This window comes from Pantherophis guttatus, chromosome 1 (genome assembly GCF_059756535.1).
Source record: "Pantherophis guttatus breed Tessera chromosome 1, ASM5975653v1, whole genome shotgun sequence".
NCBI lineage: Eukaryota > Metazoa > Chordata > Lepidosauria > Squamata > Colubridae > Pantherophis > Pantherophis guttatus.
Window position 1 is genome coordinate 89988600 of NC_142063.1, and position 24541 is coordinate 90013140.

The window sequence follows — 24541 nt, forward strand, 5'->3', positions numbered from 1 at the left end:
TACATCCCAGGAGGGTAGGGGAATGGCTGCAGCAAATTAACTGAGCAACTCATAATAGTCTTAGTCTATCAAAAGACATGACATAATGAAACATAGCATTTGATATTCATTCTTAGTCTGTAAGGCTACATGGAAATCATTTGTCCATACCCTTACATATGGGTCTTGTTGTGCAAGAAAATCCAACCCAACTGATCTACTGCTTGATTTCTTTCTCCCAGGTTCCCTAAGAATTTCAAGGAAAGTGAGAAGTAGCAAGCTTGTTCTGTGAACTAGGAACATGGAATATATAAAGCCTGAAATAAGAGAAAAGTTGGTGTCCATCTGCTTTATTGTGGAAGGAAGGTTTATGTCTTCTGCAAGTACTCCCAAATCTTGTGAACTCTGCAACCTGTGTGGGGTGGGTTGCTCCCTGCAAAAAAATCTCTCCACTGCTACAATACTGCTTTTATGGCCAGCAACTTTTCTTGAAAATATCATAGCTTGTTTCAGCCAAGATAAAAAATCTGAAGTCTGCTGAAGCCTGCAGGAAAACACCTCCCAAAGTTGAGGCTGAGGCATGTTTTCAGACAAATTGTCTATAAAAAATGTCAAAGCTCAGAAAATATTGGACATCTTTCACATTTCTAGGATCCTGCCATGTGGAAATTTATTGTACTTTAGCTGAATCTATTTATATTCCATTTGTGGAGATTATACAATCAAGTAATCCAACTGGGGAAGATTAGATACAGATTTATACAGATTTATATTTATTCAGATTTAGCAAACAGTTTGCAATTTTGAAATTGTTCATTGCTGATGTAAGTCTCATCAGGATGTGTTTTCTGAAAAAACATCACTGAAAAACACATCATCAGGATGTGTCTTTTGAAAAAAAAATCAGTATGTCATTCAGGTAGCTTACTATATATTTTTCTCTAAAATATTTATGAATCTGAAGATGACCATGGAGCAATTAGCCAAACCAAAGAGCCTTATTATGAACTCAGGCTTGCCATACTGGTTATCAAAATTGCTAAACATTTATAGCCTCTTTTACTAAGGCCAGATTGTAACTTTCTTTTGAATCTAATTTAATGAAAACATGCACCTTCTGATGGCAATCCACCAGATCTGAAATAAAGGGCAGTGGGTAATGGTTCCAAATGATTGCAAAATTCAGAAGTCTATAATCATGCACAATTCTTAGAGAATCGTTATTTTTATTTCCAAAATAAAAATAAAAAGAGACACAGACGCTAGATTTATAGAAAGGTAAACAAATTCAATAATGGACATGGTGGCTCAGTGGATAAGACGCTGAGCTTGCCAATCAAAAGGTCGGCAGTTCAGTAGGTTCGAATCCCTAGTGCCTCATAACAGGGTGAGCTCCCATTACTTGTCCCAGTTTGTCCCAGCTTCTGCCAACTTAGCAGTTCGAAAGCATGTAAAAAATGCAAGTAGAAAGGTGTTCCGTGCACCTTTGGCATTTAGTCATACTGGCCACATGACTATGGAGACGTCTTCGGACAGCGCTGGCTCTTCAGCTTTGAAACGGAGATGAGCACCGCCCCCTAGAGTCAGGAACAACTAGCACATATGTGTGAGGGGAACCTTTACCTTTAATCAAATTCTTCAGATTGTCATCCAAAACCAGGGGTGCTATTCAGCAGGTTCTGACAGGTTCTGGAGAACCGGTAGCAGAAATTTTGAGTAGTTTGGTGGACCGGCAAATACCACTTCTGGCTGGCCCCAGAGTGGGGTGGTAATGGAGATTTTGCAATATCCTTCCCCCAGGAGTGGGGAGGGAATGGGGATTTTGCAATATCCTTTCCCTGCCAAACCTACAGAACCGGTAGTAAAAAAAAAATTGAATTCCACCACTGTCCAAAAAATTTATTTAAATCAGCTAAATTAGGTATAGATGTAGGATATTACCTTTCATCTGGAATCTGGATTCCAGGTTTTAAGCTGTTATGGTCACATGAGGCGAAATGCTTCATCCTCCTCCAAAGCATCTAAAAAATCTGTTAACCTTTCTAGTAAAGAAGAGATCCCCATAGAAGGAGATGCCTGAAGCTTTTGCTCATACCTTTGAAAGGAAAACAAATTATCTTTGGCTCCTGGTAGATATTCAGATTATGAATTTGCATTCCATCTATGCTCAAAATTATGGGGACATATCAGGAAATTCTAATGCAAAATCTCAAAGGTGCTTTTTCGAGAGGCAGCTGGACTTTCTGGTTTTTCTTTGCTTCTCATCCAAGAAGCTTCTTCAGCTCCAGCTGGATGGTGGAGAATGAAAAGATATATACTCCTTGAAAACAGCTGGTAATTTGCATTCGTTTAGTGAGTTGTTAAGGCCATCTGGAGGTTTATCTGTGTCAAAAGGGTCACCTGAGTGGTGCAAATAGGTGTGGAGCCTTCTTGGAACTGTTGAAAGGTGTTGTAGACTGGACATAGATGATGCTGTATCCCTCCCCCTCTGTTGAGAGAGGGTTGTTCAGTTTTGAAATAGATGGCCTCTTTGACCTCTCTTTCAACCCTACAGTTCTCTGTGTCCAACATGTGGCCTTTGATGTCTTCAAAAGAGTGGCTTTTGTTTTGTTTTTTTAAATACAGATGGACTACTGAATCTAGTCCTGATGGGTTTTTTTCTCCTATGTTGTGCCATGCATTTATGAAATGGTTGTTTTGTTTCCCCAATGTACAGATGCAGGTGTGTACTCACTGCATTGAACTGCATATACCATGTTGACTGATGACTGAGAATCTCCATAGACAGTTGTAATGCAGAATGATAATATACTGTATGGTCATTTATTTTAACTGCAGACGCATTGTACATAGCAAAAGAGGACCAGCTTGAAGAGATTGCCTATCAATTTTCTCATCTAGCTCTGAGTTCTCTAATAAATGTGTGGGCAACTGAAACTGATGCACTGTGGTCTCATTTATGAAGTTAGCTGCTGTGCCAGATCCTTTAAAAAAGAGAGAAAAGAGTTGTATTTTTGCACCAGCAGGGTGCAAAATGAGTAACAAGGATAATAAAATGCATTAGCCTGCCGACTGACATCTGAGCACTTCTTAATTGTCTGAGTACCCCTCTGTGGAACTTTTTGGAGGGGTGCCTGCAAAGTTTCCCAAAGACAAGCCTCTGCAGCAATTGGGCATTTCCTGGAGAGATGACCTCTTCGTGGTTTCTTTCTAGCGGTCTCAGAAGAAGCAGCCCTAGAGCTCCACTCTAAAAGTATAAAAGGAGATTTTTTTTTTTGTACCATAAAGCCCCTATAAATAGGAACAGTGAAGGAATGCAGACTGTGGAAGAGAAACAAACAAGGATTATCTCCATATATACGTTTACAGCAGAGCTCTAGGGCTGCTTCTTCTGAGACAGCTAGAAAATACCACATCAACTCTACATTTGGTATAAAAGGTAAAGGTTCCCCTTGTCTGTATATACTAGTAGCTCCCAACTCTAGGGGGCGGTGCTCATCTCCGTTTCAAAGCCGAAGAGCCAGTGCTGTCCGAAGACGTCTCCATGGTCATGTGGCCGGCATGAGTAAACGCCAAAGGTGAATGGAAAACTATTACCTTCCCACCAAAGGTGGTCCCTATTTTTCTACTTGCATTTTTTACCTGCTTTCAAACTGGCAGAAGCTGGGACAAGTAACAGGAGCTCACCCTGTTATGCGGCACTAGGAATTCAAACAGCTGACCTTCTGATAGACAAGCTCAGTGTCTTAGCCACTGAGCCACCACATCCCTTTACATTTGGTGAGTTTTACCAAATAGTTGATAAATGGTAAATAGTAGCTAAATAGTTATATGTGCTGCCCCATTCGCTCACTCACAAACACACCAGTGTGGTTTATAGAGAGTTTTATTGGTGTTCCCCAGCAATTCTTGTCACCTGGCCTCAGAAGTGTCCCAAGCAAGCAAAGATTACTTTACCAGGCAATGGCCAATAGTCTATAAAACAAATGCAAAGCTGCTCCTGCAAGTAAGTCCACTAAACCAACTTAAAGTCACCAGGCAAAACTGAAAGTACTTCTATGAAAGCTCACTTCTCAGGAGCAGTTCAAAAGTCCAGCAGGAAGCATGAACAAACACACAGCCATGAATCACACATGTTGTTTTCAGCAACACCACTCTTGCCTGCTGTGCTAAATAGCTTCTTGGTGCAGCCCCTCAAGAGGGGTGAGGCCTCCTCCCAAGTAATCTGGCAGACCTCCATTTCTCTGTCCTGCATGCTCTGAGATCCACCACAGAAGGCAGCTCCTCCCCCTCCTTTTCACTGACCTGCAAGCTGTCCCCAGCCAAAGCCTGTAGTTGTCAGATCCATGAATCTGCCATTTTTCAAGGGGGATGAGGGGAACCCCTGCATTTATTATTATATTCATACTTTATGGCTTTCTCCCCAATATATCCTGTATCCTTCAATCTACTGATTTATACCTTGTAGCCTGGCACCTAAGCACCCTGGCATTTTCTTACCTTTTGGGGAATGTAAGGGGAGGGAGGGCAATGTGGATTTCATCGCTCAAGAGTGGTGGAAGGATGACCCTGAGAAAGTTCACTTTTCACTTTCTCAGAGTGGCTGGTACAATAACATCTTCACACCTGTGGATTGGCTGAATCCACACTGGAGTGTTGGGAGGGTTTTCTAATTCCTTTATTCTAACTGCATGGCCTGAGGGCCCCTCAGAGCCTGCTTTCTTTTCACCTTGCTATCACCTCTATTCAATAAAAGGTTCCTTTTGAAATGCCAAGTTTCAAGAGTCTTTACTTTCTTGAATAAGGGGGAGAGGCTGGCCTTACAGTAATTGTCTTTCTGCTGGCAGTTCAGGTTAATAATTAACCCAGTTCCTGACATGCCAGGAATGAGCTCATCCTCCCTTGGGAGGATGAATTCCAAGGAAGACTCAGAGGAGACATCACATTATATGACTGGGCCATGAAGTACTTTAAAGGACTACCCATTCTCAACTGCAGAGGAGTGGTGGACATGCCCAGAAGCTAAAAACAATTGGAATAAAATTAAGACATGGTTAGAAGAAATGACACAACAACATATTGATTTAAAACTGGAGCTGTTCCTATTGGGTATCCTTCCAGAGAAAATTAGCAAAGAAAATATTTATCTGATTATACACGTAATAACAGCTGCAATAATTGTTTTTGCACAAAATTGGAAAGCAGAGAAAATATCTCTGGAAGGAGAAGTAATTCAAAAATGTATAGACTCTGCAGAAATGAATAGATTAACTTTGATGATTAAAGAAAGAGAATATTTTAAGATATGAGACCATTTTTACCATTGGTTGGAAAAGAGATATAGATAAGCAAATTAAGAGGTGTGTAAGAACATGATATAATTAGAATATTACACTTCTATTACAATGGAAAAATGTTGTAATAGATTAGTGAAAATGAAGACAGATTAAATAACAAAAAGACAAAGACATGGAGAAAACACCGAGATGTCACATGGAATGAATGACTGATGTATTAAATGTTTGTTTGCCTATAAAATAAAATAAAAATTCAAAAAAAAAAAAAAAACCAAACATACTGCAGAGGAGAGTCTTGACAGTTACTTCTGAGAAAAGGTGTATAATGTAAAGTCTCTATTTAAAATGTGCATTGTTTGCACACAGCAATTGCCTCTGCTTACTTAACAAAATAACTGAAGATGTTGTTGGCAAAATATGCAAAAGCAATCAAATTTGTGCACCTAGCATGTGCAATGTCTAATCAACAATGAATAATTTGAGCTCAAAGATTGCTAGGGGATCACAAGTGGAAAAAAAATTGTGGGCTACGCAAATGAAGTCAGGATTTAACCTATAAAGATTCCAAACACTAATGAATCAGTCATTCAGGTTTACACACCACAGGGAACTGTTCATTTAAAATTTATGTCAAAATATTACACAGCAAATGCAATATTTAAAGGAAAAGTTAAAAAATAATGTATACACTCCTTGAGACAAATTTATATCCGACACATTTCTTCTGGTCTGTTTTGTTATTTATGTAACAAGCAGATACTCATATTTCATTAACTTAACAGTAGATGCAGAAAGATGGAAAAATTATCATATTAAACTTCATGGGATTTAGGCATGTCAATTTGAATAGATAATACCAGAGTTAGACAGAGATGGGTGCTGCTGAAATAAATAAAATAAAATAAAATAAAATAAAATAAAATAAAATAAAATAAAATAAAATAAAATAAAATAAAATAAAATAAAATGCACTTTTCCAGGGAGATGCATAATACATGTAATTTAATTGGCTGTTGATTTTTTGAGTGTGTTAGCTTCTTGATATGCTGCGGTGCACTACATTTGCTATAGTGTGCTTAATTGTGCACTGCTACGAGTCCTCGGTGTGTAGGGTACTACATAAATATAGAAATAAAAAATAAATAAAATCTAGAAGGTTGAGTAGCAGCTTTTTTATTAATAAAATTATCGTAAAATTATTATTTTAAATTTATTATCATAAAAAAACTGACTTAGGTTGCTCAGTGGCCAAGACACTGAGCTTGTCGATCAGAAAGATCGGCAGTTCGAATCCCTAGTACAGGTCTCCTGTGTGAGCAGGGGGTTGGATTAGATGACCTCCAAGGTCCCTTCCAACTCTGTTATTGTTAAAGTTGTAACAGTAATCCCATTTTATGTAGATCAGTAAAATCTCAGGTAAGGTTTGGTCTTATTTATGTTTTACTTTCCTCCCCAGAACTACTCTTCTATCTTAATTTATTTGGACAATAGCATAAACTTTGAAATATCACACCCCATGTGGTATTGAAGTTATAATAAGCAATTTATCTGAGAGCTTCAAATATGATAGTGGTGTTGCTGTTGCCAATGATGATGCACAGAAGACCTCAATTTGCCATTGATTTCAAGGAGACAGTACTGCTGTCTAAATTACTGGAAAATTATAGCCTAAGTGAGCATGAAGAAGCAAATCCTGGCCATCTATTTCTGATGAAAATTTCATGGCAGGCTAACAAGGTGAATTAAGTAACAAAATCCATTAATGTGCAGATGAATCGCAACACCCACATGAGAATGAGATACTCATCTTTTGTTTTTAAAGGTCTTGTTTAGTAGACGGATAGCTGGTAAGAACTTTATGGGTACTGAACAAAAGGAACCACATTAACGTGTGTTAGTAAAAAGAAAATTGTTCTTTTCTGCATCTGTGAAATCCAATTCACGGCTGCTTTAAAAACCAAATAGGGGCATATGATTTTATATAGGCATATGATTTTATATAGGCCTTATGATTTTATCATAAGGTTTCCAGTTTAGTCATCTAATCTGAAAAATAAGGGAAAATATAATGACAAAAAGTAGATTTTAACTGAGCTTTATAATAGAGTCCCCAATTTGGAATCAATATGAAAGAACTATTACCCAATACCCTATTACCGAAGATGCTTTCTGTAGATTGACAAACAAGTTTCCTTCTCAGTCCAAATCTGATTGGAGCAAATGGTGCAGCTGGGAGAGGAACGATCTAGAAAAGGAACTAAGATGAGAGAAGACTGGGCATTTTTACAATTTATGACCTTTGTATTTGCTCATTGTCCGGTGATCCACTTTTCTTCTTGTTCCTTCTGATTTCAGAGCTTTTTAATTTAGCTGAACAGTTTTGCCTATATTATTGTTATTTATTTACTTGTTTGTTTACTAAAATTATTTAATTTTATTTAAATTATTGTTATGTATTTACTTGAATACTTGAATTTTATTTCGAAAGGAAATTACAAAATAATACTGTCTTTATCCCTGCTGAAGTTATCAGGGTCAGGAGGATGAATTCACATTTGGAAAGCTGGGCTGGCACAATAGTTAGAATGCAGGCTGACTCTGCTCACTGCTGGGTGTTTGATCCTGACCAGCTCAAAGTTGACTCAGCCTTTCATACTTCCGAGGTTGGACCCAGATTGTTGGGGGTAATATGCTGACTTTGTAAACTGCTTAGAAAGGGCTCTTTATAGAGAAGCACTGTGAAGAACTATAAGTCTAAGTGCTATTACTATTGCTATTTGATAAGTTCTGATTGGCCTAAAATTTATTTATTTATTTATTTATTTATTGATTGATTGATTGATTGATTGATTGGTTCGATTTATATGTCGCCCTTTTCCAGAGACTCAGGGCAGTTTACAATGCATTAAGCAATAGCCTTCATACTTTTGTATATACCTGCTAAGTAGGGCTTTTGCCCCCCCCCCAAAGTGGTGTTCTTTTTTATACAAGGTCAGCTTATTGCCCCCACAAACCGGGTCCTCATTTTACCTACCTCAAAAGGATGGAAGGCTGAATCAACCTTGAGCCTGGTGAGATTTGAACTTGCAGGCAGCTGGTGTTACTTAACAGTGCTTTAGTCTGCTGCGCCACCAAGGCTCCAAAATTAAAATTGGATTTCATGAAAAAAAAACACAGGTAAAATCAGGAAGATGTAAATCAAATGGAGATCAAAGGAAGAGGAGCATAGATAACAAGGCAAACAGTTCTGAGCAAAAGAGTCCTTAATATACATACTCCATCAGCAGATACAAGAACATCCTTATATATTCAGTTTTGTGTTATTCAAAGAAGGAAACAGATCTGGACCATTAGAAGTGCACTCTTTCTTTCTCTCATTTTCTTCTTTATAGTAAGAGGTTCTGTAAACTCTCAATGCAAATGACTAGCTAATTTTCTCTGTGGTGATTATTTATATTCTTGCTTTGTATCTATAGGACTACATAACAATGTTGGTTTATTTTTGTTTGATATGTCTTAGCCTTCTAGACAGAATTTCCTCTGATCTTTAGGAGCTTGCACTAAAGTGCTTATCCCCATTATTGTAGGACATTTTAAGATTCCAGGAGAACTTCAGTTTGAATGCAAACAAAGTCTGACTTTACAGGAATTTAAGGTGGAAACGAATTACTTATGCCTTGCAAATTTCATAAAATTGCAAATGTCTTTTGGGGAAGAAAGTAATACTTCCTCTCAAATATGAACCTGCTAAATACTTCTAAACCCCCTGATTACAGCAGGATAGTAAGTCTCCTCCTGTAAATATATCCAACTTAACTTGGGATATAAAAATAATTAACTTTTCTTAATAATATTACCCATAAGAATAATTTATAAAGATCTGCATTGCACAATTCATGATACAAAACTTCCCATTCTCATTTCTGGTTTAAAGAAGCACTCAGAACAGCAATGTAATATTGTAGAACTAAAAACGAGAATCCAAGGAAAACAAAAACCATTGTTTGCATAGCTGTTGGTGGAGAGAGAGCCCAACACTTGTCTGCTCCACTAGTTCTCCAGTCGTAAGAAGCAAAAGAAAAATGAGAAGGGGAAAATGTGTTGCTCCATTTGCTTGCTCTAGCTTTAAGAAATTGAGATTGATGTCTTCTCAAGGGAGAGATTATATTGCAATATTTGACCAAAGCATGATGGCAATGCTTTTTCATTTTCATCTGAAAAAGATGAAAATTCTGGAAAAAATATTTTCAAGATTTGCACTTTTTGTTATGGAAATTTATGTTGACATAACATAAAGAGCCTTGGTGGCGCAGCAGACTAAAGTGCTGTTAAATAGCACCAGCTGCCTGCAATAACTGCAAGTTCAAATCTCACCAGGCTCAAGGTTGACTCAGCCTTCCATCCTTTTGAGGTAAGTAAAATGAGAACCCGGTTTGTGGGGGCAATAAGCTGACTTTGTATAAAAAAGAACACTGCTTAGGGGGGGCAAAAGCCCTACTAAGCAGATATATTCAAAAGTATGAAGGCTATTGCTTAACGCATTGTAAGCCACCCTGAGTCTCCAGAGAAGGGCAGCATATAAATTGAACCAATAAATAAATAAATAAATAAATAAATAAATAAATAAATAAATAAATAAATAAATAAAGACATCAAGCACCATACTCAGACATTTTTAAAAAGCAGACTGTAATAGAATTCATATTAGCCTTTTTGTCTTTAAAAGACAAAGGAGAAACAGAATACTATTTCATTTGGGATGTATGGTACAATTGGTTGGAGAGAAGATGCAAAGATTAGAAAAGTAACAATGAAAAACGATCAACGGACTAGAAATTAGAAATAAATAAAAGTAAAATGATAGAAAATTTGTTGTAAAGGATAGTATGGTAGGAGGGTATAAAAATGTAAAATGTAAAACAAAATACATGGAATGATAACCATATAGAGATTTGTGTTAGAAATATGGAAACAACAGCTACAAATATGATACTGTATATTAGGAGATATAATAGTATATATAATGTAAGAAAAAAATGTGGATATATACTGGTGTATCGCTGTTGCAAAGTCTGAAATTGTGATGTAAAATGAAGAAAACTGCATAATAAAAGATTTTTATTTAAAAATCTTTTCATATTAACCATGTACCCTTTCTTAAAAGGATCCAAAAAAGAATAATAACATGGAAATTCGTTGCAAAAATGAACTAAAGGGGAAAAATAAACATATAAATAAACATCACTGTGTGCTTAGCATCTTTGTGTTTAATACATTTTTTTTATTATTATTTTTAATAATACATTCAGATCCTGAGATGCAGCCAGGATCTAATTGGGGAAAATCTCAGAGCAAAAGAACAGCTACTGTATGCTTTCTGCTATTGATAACCTACTTTTAAAACTATATTTGGACTCATGACACAACACTTTGAGGTTTCATGTTTGGATAGAAAGAGCCAATTACCTGCTTCATATGCCCTGGCACATACTCATCATTTCGCGCTTCTACTGTTATTTTCTTGTCAGGCTAATTTAAAATTTTATCTCTGTGTGTGCACATGTGTGTATGTGTTTGTAGGTATGTGTCTGTGTAGAAATCTGACCTGTCATCCATTGGGCCTTAACCTTTCTTGCCTCAGATTATATCCTCATGTTTTCTGAAAAAGACAAAAGAAGAAGAAGAAGAAGCCTTAAATGAATATGTCATACCAATTGTTGACTTTGTTTTTGGAAAGACTTTTCTTTCTGCTTTGTTAAAAAAATCACCTTACGGTTAGGCTTGTCTTCCAAGTATATAGGCTGAATTTCATAAGCTTCTTGCCTTATGTTCACCTTCCAATCTCTTACATTATACATAGTTTTGGTTCCTTTCCATGAAAGCTTTTCAACTGAGTTCTTTTGCTAAAGGCGATTATGGCTGTTATATTCATTGGGAGCTAAATAGCCAGTTCCTATAAATCTTTGCATTTCCCTTGAACAAAGTGTGGTTGTTGAAGACTTTACAATGATTGAGTGAAAAGAACATCCAGAACCTATAATAGCTTTTACTTTACTCTTTCTGTTATTTACAACAACAACAACAAAAAAATGAGGTCTAAGTTTACCAACAGCTCTCTCTTAGGCCACCTACATCAAGAGAACAATCTCCCCAACTGCTGGATACTGACAACTGATATTTGTCCTTTAGAGGCACTTAATCACCCTGTGAGAGAAAATGTGGTGGATCGATTACTCTTTGTACTCTTTGTATTAAGATCCATTTATATCCTGCTTTTAGCTCCCAGAGAAGATCAGCTAGAAATGTATCGTATACATACATACTATAGGGAGAATTTATGCCATGGGATTTGTTGCCTGTTCAGTGCCATAATTCAGTGGTGGTGTTGTTTTTACCAAACAAAACAAACAGACACACAAGGCAAAAGCCAACGATGTGACCCCCTTTTATAGTCGGGTATAAACAACTATTTTGTGCATGCCCAGTTCTAAAATTCTGCAGCTTAATTTTCCTAATAAAGAATAGTCCAATTTCTCACTTGCTAACTGTACATTTTGTATCTGTTTCTCCTCATTCTTTTCTTATCTGCTTTTATGGCTCTTGTTTCTTTGTAACGGAAAACCACTAACTTTCCTTCTACAATGGCCGAAGTTTAGCTTTTTGGTTATTATTTTCCAACAGTAACTTTAGAATGGCCAATGGTTAGAATCTGTCATTAAAGCTGAATGATTAGTTATAAAGTGACATTCTAGTAAATAAAGGTACATACTTATGTCCCAGGATAATATTGCAAGATCATTTGGTCACTCATCAGTACCAAAGGTTTACTCTTCCCTGCTTTTTGGGATTTGTGCTGGAACCCATCATCAAGGAATTTCCCTCTCTCTCTCTCTCTCTCTCCCCCTCCCTCCCTCCCTCCCCCTCTCCCTCTCCCTCTCTCCCACTGTGTCTCTTGCCCCCTCTCTCCAGAATATATAGAACAGCGAGTGAGCTAGTGAGCAAGCGAGAGAAGGGGGGGGTCCCCAATGATGGACTCCAGCACAAGCATGAAAGCATGAAAGAATAAACTTTTGGTCCCAGTGACCAGCCCAGACTGGATCTTGACATTCTAGTGTTGCCTCCAAACTCAGGCACCCTTGAAGAATAAGATCTCTGAACTTGAGAGAGAGACATTTTTATTTTTACAAAGGGGCTCCTTTGCCCACCGAAAAATAAGAATCACCCAGTAATTCAGGCAAAGCAAAAGCATTTATTAATGTGTGTGTGTGTATGTGTGTGTAAACAAATTACATACATTTGGAATATCTGATACATCAGAAAGTGATCTAACAATAAAAGTCATTGATTATACGTGAGACATGAACAATAGAAAACATTGGCTCCAGATAATATTCTACAAATGACAAATTGTGGAATTTGTCCACAAGAGCCGAGGTAGTGCAGTGGTTAGAGTGCAGTACTGCAGGCTACTTCAGCTGACTGCTAGCTGCAGTTCGGCAGTTCAAATCTCACCAGCTCAAGGTTGACTCAGCCTTCCATCCTTCTGATGTGGGTAAAATGAGGACTCCGTAGACCACTTGGAGAGGGCTGTAAAAGCACTCTCCAAGTTGAGAGTGATATGAAGTGGTATATAAGTCTAAGTGCTATTGCTATTGCTATTTACAAGGTACATTGCTCCTTCCCTCCTGGGTTTCTATCTTTCTCAAAACTTGGCAGTGTATGCAAGGATTTTCAGAATACCCTCTTTATTGTTTAGTGCTGAAAAGACAAGTTCTCGCCAGCAAAAGAAAATGGCCTTGGCTAAGAAGAAAACAAAAATGTTTTCTTGAAATTAAAAAAGAAGACCTAAACTGCCATTTTAAAAGTGCTAATATCATCTTTTGAAATGCTAATGATGAAACCTAAAATTCCAGGCAATACCATAACGTTTAAAAATATCTTCATTGTATGAATGAAGATGAACGAACAAATGAATCCATTCTCACTATCCCTTAATCCTATTTGTTATATTTGTGTTTATATTAATTTGTTTTTCAGTTAAGTATCAAGGGTGATGTTAGTTTCTGCATGTGAACAAGTTTTGAATTTTACTGATATTGGAATTCTTCTAAGAGAATTTATAATTTAATTTAGAGATCTAATTCTTAATTTGTAACTAATGATTTCTATTGAATGGTTATTCATTCCTAGGATTCTATTATGCCTCAGGAAACCCGAAAAGCAAATTTATTATGCTTTACTGCTTTGTGTTATTAAAAGTAGAAAATAGTGAATTATTGCTTCTGAAGTATTTATATCTCTGAGGAGCCATCATGACAGTTTTCTTTTTAATAAAATTTGATAGAAGACCATCTTAACTTATTTATTTATTTTAAATGTTTAAGGGAAGCAGGTACCTTTCAATCCATCCTCTCCTTATATGAAGAAGTACTTAAAAATATTCATTTTGTAGTCCTTGGTTTTCTCTAAATTGATTGTTTTCTTGCAGATGTTCCTTTACCCAAACTAGGTAACACGATGTTACCTAGTTTGGTTAATGAAATGTCTGATGTTACCTTACTTGGGTAATGAAACAGTTGCAAGAAAACAACCAAGCTCTGAAAGCATCAAGGATTCCTTGATTCAACCCTGAGCTACAAATATTTTCTTCTATCAGTAATATTCATTTTGTTGGCAGAGTTAAACTCTACTTAGCATAAGACATTGTTAAAAAAACTGATACAAAATGCTGGCAAAGTGGGAGCCTCTCACTTTATCATGACAAACAGTTTTTTTTCCCCATGAAAGGTATATTATTTTTATTACACTTGTATTTTGCTTCAACTTGTGAAATAGAAGTATCTCAGTTCACGTGGAAATGGCTTTGCCAGAAAGAGGATAGAGAAAGTTGAAATCTCCTCAGCCTCTGAAGTTAGTCTTCCAAAGTACATGATGTGAGAAACATGCTAGCTTTCAAATGCTTAGCCAAGCGTTACCTTTAATAGTTGTAGTTGCTCTATTGAATGTGGAAGATATTATTCCAATCTTTTCCTCTGCCAAATATGCTCACAGCTTTCCTCTGATAGAAAAACATCTAGAGATGGAAAGAGACAGGTGCAGTGACAGCAGGACCTCCTTTTTTGACATTATGTAGGTGGAATGGGAGCTGTTTGCAACAGCTTGCAGGGTGAGGAAGAAGTCACATGAACATCCTCATCTCAATTCTACAAAGAAAGAGGGGGAGACTAAGTGAATTGTTCAGTCAATGAGTGATCTGGATAGATAGATAATAGATAGATAGATAGATAGATAGATAGATAGATAGATAGATAGATAGATGATAGAATATTTTACTACACACAGAGAGAGAAAGGAGGGTATGTACATACATAGTCTCTTTTGCTATGCATCTGTGAAGCTATAATTCATTATTATTCCCATTTTAAAAAGAAGGAATTTAATGTGGGGGAAATGGTGGTTGTCTTTGCTTTATAGAAATGTGAGGTCTAGGACCATGATGGCAAACCAGAGGTGGCACACAGAGCCCTCTCTGCTGGCATGCAGGGTCTCCCCAGCTCAGCTCTCCATGGCATTTCTTTTGTGAGCTTCTGTTTCCCTGCAAACAACAAAACAGAAGCTCAGGAAAGAAAAAGATCTTATCTCTTGCTGCGCTGCCAGTGTTGAGATGCCCCACCTCCCACCGGCCAGCTGGTCTTCAGGTCTCTGCTAGGCATGTACGCGTGCATGTCCATGCATGCATGTGGGCATGTTTGCTCGCACATGTTGTCAAGCTTCGATGCTATCTCAAAATAAATGACCTTCCAAACTGCCAATCTTTAAGGAAATTTTCTCTTTATTCGAGTACAGCAACCGGATCATGACTCTGCGCGGTCAGTACTGACCTTTGCCCCCCAATCCCTCCCTTTCCGATCCCCAATTCTCTGCTTCTCATTGGCTATCTTCCAAGTCACTCTCCTGATTTCTTTTCCTGTCAGTTCACAGGAATGTTCCCCCCTCCTCTTCATCTCCAAGGAGATTGAAACTTCAAAGGGATTTAGTAGGCAAAAGTTCAAGCTTCATCGTCCCTTTTCTATGTCAGCACTGAGACGCTGACACATGTGCACTCAGGTGTGCGCACCTTTCAGTTTGGGCAAGCCCACATGTGCAGTTTGGGGCACTCGGTGTCTAAAAGGTTTGCCATCACTAGTCTAGGGGAACTCTTTTAGGATGGTTAACGTTTTTGAAGCCTGGTATATTTACAGGGAGTGGCAACACTTTCCAAAGACCTACTACTACTAGATAAAGTAGAAAAATGTGGGTTAGACAGCATCACCACCAGATGGATTCGTAACTGGCTGAGCAATCGCACTCAACATGTAGCCCTCAATGGAACTGCATCTACATGGAGGGAAGTATGCAGTGGAGTATCCCAGGGCTCTGTTTCAGGCCCAGTGCTCTTCAACATCTTCATCAATGACTTGGATGAGGGGATAGATGGAGAACTCATCAAATTTGCAGATGACACCAAGCTGGCAGGAATAGCCAACACTCCAAAAGATAGGCTCAAGATACAGAAGATTCTTGACAGACTTGAACATTGGGCACTATCTAACAAAATGAAATTCAACAGTGAAAAAAGCAAGGTTCTACATTTAGGGAAGAAAAACAAAATGCACTGGTACCGTACATGTGGTACCTTGCTCAATAGTAGTAACTGTGAGAGGGATCTTGGAGTCCTAGTGGACAACCATTTAGATATGAGCCAGCAGTGTGCAGCAGCTGCCAAAAAAGCCAACACAGTTCTGGGCTGCATACACAGAGGGATAGAATCAAGATCAAGTGAAGTGTTAATACCACTTTATAATGCCTTGGTAAGGCCACACTTGGAATATTGCATTCAGTTTTGGTTGCCAAGATGTAAAAAAGATGTTGAGACTCTAGAAAGAATGCAGAGAAGAGCAACAAAGATGATTAGGGGACTGTTTTAGGGGACATCAAAACATATAAAGAACGGTTGCAGGAACTGGGTATGTCTAGTTTGATGAAGAGAAGGACTAGGGGAGACATGATAGCAGTGTTCCAATATCTCAGGAGTTGCCACAAAGAAGAGGGAGTCAAACTATTCTCCAAAGCACCTGTGGGTAGGAGAAGAAGCAATGGGTGGAAACAAATCAAGGAGAGAAGCAACTTAGAACTAAGGAGAAATTTCCTGGCAGTTAGAACAATTAATAAGTGGAACAACTTGCCTGCAGAAGTTGTGAATACCCCAACACTGGAAAGTTTTAAGAAGATGTTGGATAACCATTTGTCTGAAATGGTGTAGGGTTTCCTGCCTGGGCAAGGGGTTGGACTAGAAGACCTCCAAGGTCCCTTCCAACTCTGTTATTCTATTCTATTCTATTCTATTCTATTCTATTCTATTCTATTCTATTCTATTCTATTCTATTCTATTCTATTCTATTCTATGAGCAATTTCCCATTCCCCAGTGCTTTCTAAAATTCCAGTCTGATTGCCTTGCAGATTCTCTATCTCTCCTATAATATTTACCTTGTTGTGTATATCTGCAGGTACACATGCATTGTTGATTTCAGTTGAAGAACTACATCCACATCCAAGATTAAAACCTGACCGAATCAAACTCTTTTAATTAAGAGTAGGCTCTATTGAAGAGAGTGGAGACCTCACATAGAGATCCAATGTTAGGTAAATCTCTGCCCTTGATTAAGGAGCAGGGGAAAAAAAAACAAATAAAGGAACCATATTGGTAAGAAAAATGGGAGGGTGGATATGTTGGAAAGAATATTTCAAACTAGGGCATGTTCATACACTTCCATTCCACTCCCCATCACCTTTTTCACTCTCAAGGGACCATTTGTGGATTGTCTTTGCACAGCTTTTCCTAAGAAGAAGCTTCTATGGGTTATATTGGTTAATCTTCTCATAATAGAAGTGCAAAGGAGTAGATCCACAAATTCCTCTATCTCACCACTATCTAATTGCACCTTAAAAGATGAACATTAAAAGCATTTATCTCTGGCTTAGTTAAACTTGTTGTTTTAATATTATTTTAATGTTTTAATATGGGGACTGATACAGAGTTCTGTATATTTTAATCCTAATAGCATTCCACACCATCCTGTTGTTATCTACATGGAGTAAGCTGCTGTACATTGACTTCTATGAATCAACCTGCTCATAGGAGAGGAGAACATTCCTGAAAGTGAATGGATGCCAAGTCTCTTATCTTACAAGGAAGTTGTTAATTGACTGGCTTGATTTGATTACTCTAGATCAGGGGTGTCAAACTCAAGGCCCAGGGGCTGTATCTGGCCCACGGGGTACTTAAATCTGGCCCACAGGGCCCCCCTGGAAACTGCAAAGGACCGGCCCGTGATGCTTCTGCCAGCGAACACAGAGCTCGGGAGGGCCACACACAGCCCTCCCAAGTTCCGTTTTCACTGGCAGAGGGTTGCAGGAGGCCATCAATATGATGGCAAAGAGAAACTGCATTCATATATGGAAACAAAACATATTTGGTATTTATGTATGAAAGCTAAGACTGGATCACGTATAGATACTTAATTCAGTAAGGCTGGCAGAAATCTTTGGAAGTACGATAAACAATATTATTACAGTCTTTTGAGAAAAAATATGTTGTGGTGTTTTAAAGTTCACATAAGGAATTGATAAACTGAGATGAGAGTTTTCACAGAATTTTCAATTCACGGTCTTAAACCCGATGTTAAAATTGCTTTTAAGAAAGGTCAGGTGATCTATTTTTACAAAGCATAAGACATGAAATACCTTGTACTTTAGGTTCATGATTAATGAAAATGTTTGAAGGTCTGATATTATGTAGACAGGCATCCAGTAAATTAGCCTTTTTAAAGTGTTTTTCTGATACATTGGGACAGAATAGAGGAGATGGTGATGGAGAAAGGAGCTCCAGATCAAAATAATGTATACTGAAAGTTACATATGAACAATATATAAAAGAAATATGTAGCAAAGTTTCAGGGTTATGCACAGAGATAATTGCTTTATTTGCTGTTTGTATAATAACGGCTTGGTCAGTTTATTTCCGTAGCTTTTATGGGGACAGGTAATATATATACTGTATATATATTTATAATAAGAATAGAATAGAATAGAATAGAACGGAACGGAACGGAACGGAACGGAACGGAACGGAACGGAACGGAACGGAACAGAACAGAACAGAACAGAATATTAGAATATTTAGAATATTCTATCTATTTAGAATATTTATTGGCCAAGTGAGATTGGACACACAAGGAATTTGTCTTGGTGCATATGCTCTCACTGTACATAAAATAAAAGATACATTTATCAAGAATCGTAAGGTACAACACTTAATGATAGTCATAGTGTACAAATGATACAAGCAACAAAATTACAGTCATACAGTCATAAGTGAAAGGAGATGGGTGGTGGGAACGATGAGAAGATTAATAGTAGTGCAAGCTGTAGTGCAAGTAATGCAAGTAGTGCAAGCAGTGCAAGTAGTGCAAGTAGTGCAAGTAAAAAGCAAGCTGTATTAACTTTGGAAGCAAAAAAAAGTTATATTTTTTTCTGTAATATAGAATGTTTTGCAATATGGTTTTTGAACTTTTTCTATAATGCTTTAAGAATTTTACTCCTACTTTAATTCAAACTGTAGACAATGTGATGATTTCAACTTCCATCATCATCATATATGAAATTCCCCTTGAAATCTCCAGCAGATCAAAAAGCAAAATTATACTTAATTACTTTCTTCCCAGAAACTTGTCAGGGTTTGCTAGAACATGTCAAGTGTTTTGAAAAGTCTCATTAGTGTCATTTCTAAAGAAGCTACGAAGGATGTAGCATCATAAAATGTTGAGAGATTTTTATTCAACAGCTGTTTACTCAAGTGCTATGAGCTGTAGATTTAAAATAAGTATTTACTCCTTAGAAGAAATTAGCTATGTTGCATTATGTCAGGATTAGTATGAGCTGGTTTATGTGTACATAAACACCACCAATTCCACACATTCACTTGAAGGCATAGAAAATAAATGTGTCAGTAGCTGATTTTAGACTGCCTGATCTACATATATAATCAACATAAAAATATGTCAGTGAATTTGAAGATTGTGAATTAATCAAATACTTTGCTTCCTACTCTCTCTTATATATTTAGTCCCTAGGAATTAAAGTATATGTATGAACTGACAAATACAATCTACCATTTCCATTTCTATCATGGGTTATTTTGTGTGTTTGTGTGTATGCATGTATGCTCAACTAATTAACAAAAGAAAAGTGTGTGTGTGTGTGTGTGTTTGTGTGTGTGTATACATACACACACACACACACACTTATATATTATATATATTATAAGTGTACATACTATATTAAAGAAACAATATTAATACATAATTAAGAACAAGTGCATACAAATTCAGAATTGAGAAAACAGCTCTGCAAAGAAGCTGAAGAAACAGCTCGGTTAAATGCTGCAAAAAGATGCTACAAATAACAGCATGACAAAATAGCAACCATTGTGCATTAAACTATTTGCCAGAAATACCATTTGTCCACAAACAAGAACTGGTGGGACTACAAAATATAGAATGTAATATAAAGGGAAGGAGCTAAAGTGCTTGGGACTTTAGAATTCAAATAGACAAGCATAATACCCTAGACCAGGGGTGGACAATTGTGGCTCTTTTACAACCTGTGGACTTCAACTCCCAGAATTCCTGAGACAGCTTGGCTGTCTCAGGAATTCTGGGAGTTGAAGTCCACAGGTTGTAAAAGAGCCACAATTGCACACCCCTGCCCTAGACTTAACAATTATTAGTAAGAACAATAAAAATGTCTAAAAATGTCTAATATCTACCTTCCCATTTGAGGAAGATAGTTGAGAAAGTAGTTGTGCAGCAGCTTCAGAGGATCTTGGATGAAGTGAATTATCTGAATCCTTTACAGTCAGAATTAGGATCTTAGTATAAGATGGAAGCAGCATTGGTTGCTATTTTGGATGATTTCTGACAAGCGTAGAATGGAATTATGTATTCATCCTTGTCCTCTCTGCATCTTTCTATACTATCAACCATGGTATCCTTATGGATTGACTCAGAGAATTGGAGGTGGGTGGCAAATATGGGTGAATTCTAGTCAATGACCCTTGATAGTACAGGGGTTTAGTGCACCCTGTAATTAATACAGCTGCCTGCAATTTCTGCTGGTTCGAATCTCTCCAAGGCTCAAGGTTGACTCAGCCTTCCATCCTTTCTAAGGTAGGTGAAATGAGGACCCAGTTTGTGGGGGCAATAAGCTGACTTTGTATAAAACATACAAAAGAATGAAGGCTATTGCTTAACGCATTGTAAGCCGCCCTGAGTCTCCGGAGAAGGCGGCATATAAATCAAATTAAAAAAAAATGATGATTGGGAGGAAGAGATCTGCCCTTGGCCTCCCACTGTGAGGCTCATCCATCACCATGTGATGAGGTATCAGTATATTGATGATAGGCCATTATATATCTTTACTCCTGATAAATTAAGAGATACTGTGGTTGTATTAGCCCACTGCCTGGGGCCTCTGACGCTTTGGATAGAAAATAAGGTTTGAATGGAAAAGAACAGACTTTAACTGAATCTTCAACTGAAGACTGAGTGGTTTGGGTTTTAGACTCTGTCAGTTCTAGGATAATAACATCTTTGGTGCTGGATGGGTTGCATTACCCCAAACAGATCCTGCACATAGTCTGGAGGTCCTCCAGGACTGGTGAATCCTGCTAAAAAAGGAGGTGACAGTCACGATTACGAGGGTTTTTTGCACAACTTCCTGCTGTGTGCCAGCTGCATTCATTCCCAGATAGGGGTTCTGCTCATGGTCACTCATGCCATAGTCATCTCCTGATACACTACTGTAATGTTTTCTATGTGGGGCTGCCCTTGAAGGGTATCTGGAAAATTCACCTGATGCAACACACAGTGGTATCGGCAGCTAGGTTACACCTCTGCTCTGCAGCTTGTTCTTGGATGCATTCAGAGGTGCTGGTTTTAACTTTTAAAGCCATGTGAGACATAGAGCCAAGTTATTTGAGGGGCTGCCTCTCCACAACTCCACAACAATTCATGGAATATTTTCCCCCTTCCCTAACTCTAATCTTACTGTTAATTTTCAGAAGACCCTCAAAATTGGGTTATTACATTAAGTCTGGGAATCTCAGGGGCTAGTGAGACATTATGGGACTCCAATGTTATTAACACCTGCTGTTCTGTCTTAAACCTGTGTTTTTTAAAATATTTAGTAATTGTTTTTATATATTGTTTTTAATCCTATTGTACTACCCTCAGAGTCAGTTTCTTATGAGATATGTAGCCATATAAATTTGATGAATGAATGAATGAATGAATTCCAGTATATCCCAAGATGCATAATATATCATGTGGCATTATTTTTAATAGACATTTTTGTTACAAACATTTTTAAGATTCATGATTCAGAAGAGAAATGTGAGAATGATAATTTTTTTTTTATTTGATTTATATGCCACCCTTCTCCGGAGACTCAGGGCGGCTTACAATGCGTTAAGCAATAGCCTTCATTCTTGTACAAAGTCAGCTTATTGCCCCCCCAAACTGGGTCCTCATTTCACCTACCTTAGAAAGGATGGAAGGCTGAGTCAACCTTGAGCCTTGGAGAGATTCGAACCAGCAGAAATTGCAGGCAGCTGTGTTAATAACAGGGTGCACTAAACCACTGTACTATCAAGGCTCTTGATAGTATGGAAACCTGAAAAAAAATAAATGAGCAGGCTGTATATCTTAAAGAAATTAAGATCAATGAAAGTTTTAGATGTTTAGATGTTTCTAGTAGGAGAAGGAGGAGGAAACATGAGAAGGATTTTTTTTTTTTTGTATATCAGAAAGAATATAAAGTAAGAGGTAACTATCAGATTTTTTTTAAATGTACTGTCAGTGTATAAGAATTTATGAACTGGAATAGCTATAAGAACAATTCAATCAATGAGAACTGTTTGGTGACTGAGACACAGGATTTGTTGTGAGCCATGTCAGATGGCTTGGAGCCTTGGTATGGTTTAGCTTAACTGTTCTCTGTATATAAGAGTTCGTTTGTCTTTGCTTGAGTGTTCCTTGCTTCTTGTTCTTTGTATTTCTTCTTTTTGCCAGAGCTACAGGGGTATTGTATATATACATCATGTTTTATATTATTGTAAATAAAGAAGTTTCTTCTATAAATGAATCCTGCTGAATTATCTACTTGTGTGCTGGCTGGATAGCTACAGACTCTAAAATGTACTAGGACTTTGTTAACATAATAAACCTTTCTGAATTATAAGCATGTTTATGGAGCTTTATGGAGCTTGAAAAGAATGTCCCTGTATTTGGCAAATATGCTTTAAACCAGCCTTTCCTATTCATATCATCATCCAGACAATTGGAATAACTTTCAGAACTCCAAGGTAGCATAGTGATGTTGACTGAAAAGTTGTGTTCCCCAAACATCACGGAGGCACCAAATTGAGAAAAAATGATTTATCATAGAATATCTTTCTATTAAGAAAGGATAAGACCATAGGTTAGCTGGTTTCTTTCAAATATTTCATTGGTTGGGTTTACACAGTTCATTGCTTATAGAACAATTTTATCAGAGATGAAAAAAATATTTTCATATAGACAAATGTTACTAAGAAACAAACCTTTAGAGTTAGCAGTTCTAGGTATTGATTAGGTATTTTTATGGCTCCAAATCTGAAACTTCCAGTGATTTGCCTTTTTGCATCATCCACCTTACTGGAGGTTATCTAAGAATACAGTAAGAACAATAAAACAAATCTAGTGATCACAGTTTATTCTTAAGGGAGAACATTAGCAGTATTCACCATCAGCATCTAGACCACAGTCAAGCATAAGCCATGTGTTACAAAGTAAATCAGACTTTAAACAGAAACCATCTCTTCTGCTTCTACTCTCCTTTGAAACTGCTGCCCATTTAAATTTCCGAATCAAATATTTGCTTCCTCTTCTGACCAAGCCATTTTATGCACAAAGGTACTAATAGCTTTAAATCCTCCCTCTTTGATATAGTTGCTATGGCAATATCCTGCCATTTCCAGCATTGTAGAGCTCCCAAGCTACATATCAAGGGTTCACAGAGGGATTTGAAGGAGGACAGAATAGGCTAGAAATATTTGTCTTACTTTGAATGTTAGGCTGGGTGTTCAGGCTCTGCTGAGAATTAGAACACAAGTCTAATGCTTAGTATACACCATAAAAATAGTCAAAAGCAATTCCCCATTCTAAGTTTATCATTTTTAATATTAAAAATAGAGATGCCTGCACAATGAAATATTAATATAAAAGATGTACAATGGCCTGATGGTGTAAATGCAGGTTATAAAACAGAAGTATTTATTTATTGTGTATAATGCAGTCATTGTATTTTACCCATCTTTTAGCTACTAAATTTGCATCCGTTTTATCATTATGATGAAATGTCTCTGGAGTACATTAAAACAAAATGGACCTGACTCAAAATCACACACTCAGTATGCCAGATGACAGTGCCAAATTGCTGGGAGGGTAATCATAAATCATCCAGCATTACATGGGTACACAAATACTTCAGAGCTTAAAAGTGAAAAAGTAAATGGTGCTTCCTATTATGATATAATAAAAATAATAAAAAAGAAGAATTGCAAATTGCTTTCTTGGAGCTTCTCTCCCAAAGAAACATTTCCTGTCTAAGAATCAGATTAGGGATGGACAGAAATTTATCAGAGTCACAGTACTGAATAGATATACAGTTCTCTTTACAGATTGATTGAGTTAGTTCATTGTATTTTGCTTGAATGTTCTAATGTAGTTCTCCAATAAATTGTTGTTTTAACTATTCAGTCATGTCCGACTCTTGGTGATTTTATAGACAAGTGCTTTCCATGCTACCCTGTCAAACACAGCTTCTTTCAGGTGTTGGATATTCATCTTTGTATCAGTTTTGATGTTATCAAACCAGCATGTTCTTTGCTTGCCCCTTCTTCCTGTTCCACAAACCATTCTTAGCATCACTGACTTCTCCAATGAAATAGCATACAAGACGTAGCCAATGTAAATCAGATGTAGTCTTGTGATTTAGGCTTCAAGAGATATGTCTGGTTTTATCTCAAATAAACATGCATGTTAAAAATGTATACACTAAAACTTGGGGTTTTATTGTGATCCACAGGGTTGGAAATGTTCCCAGGGATACCTCTTTTGGTGCCTGC

The 24541-nt window shown here is 37.3% G+C and overlaps 1 protein-coding gene across 2 annotated transcripts in view; it reads left to right on the forward strand.

The window, feature by feature from the left end:
- LUZP2 (leucine zipper protein 2) overlaps window positions 1–24541 on the forward strand; it is a 394955-nt gene that overhangs the window by 58048 nt on the left and 312366 nt on the right. The gene's annotated exons all lie outside the window — the stretch shown is intronic.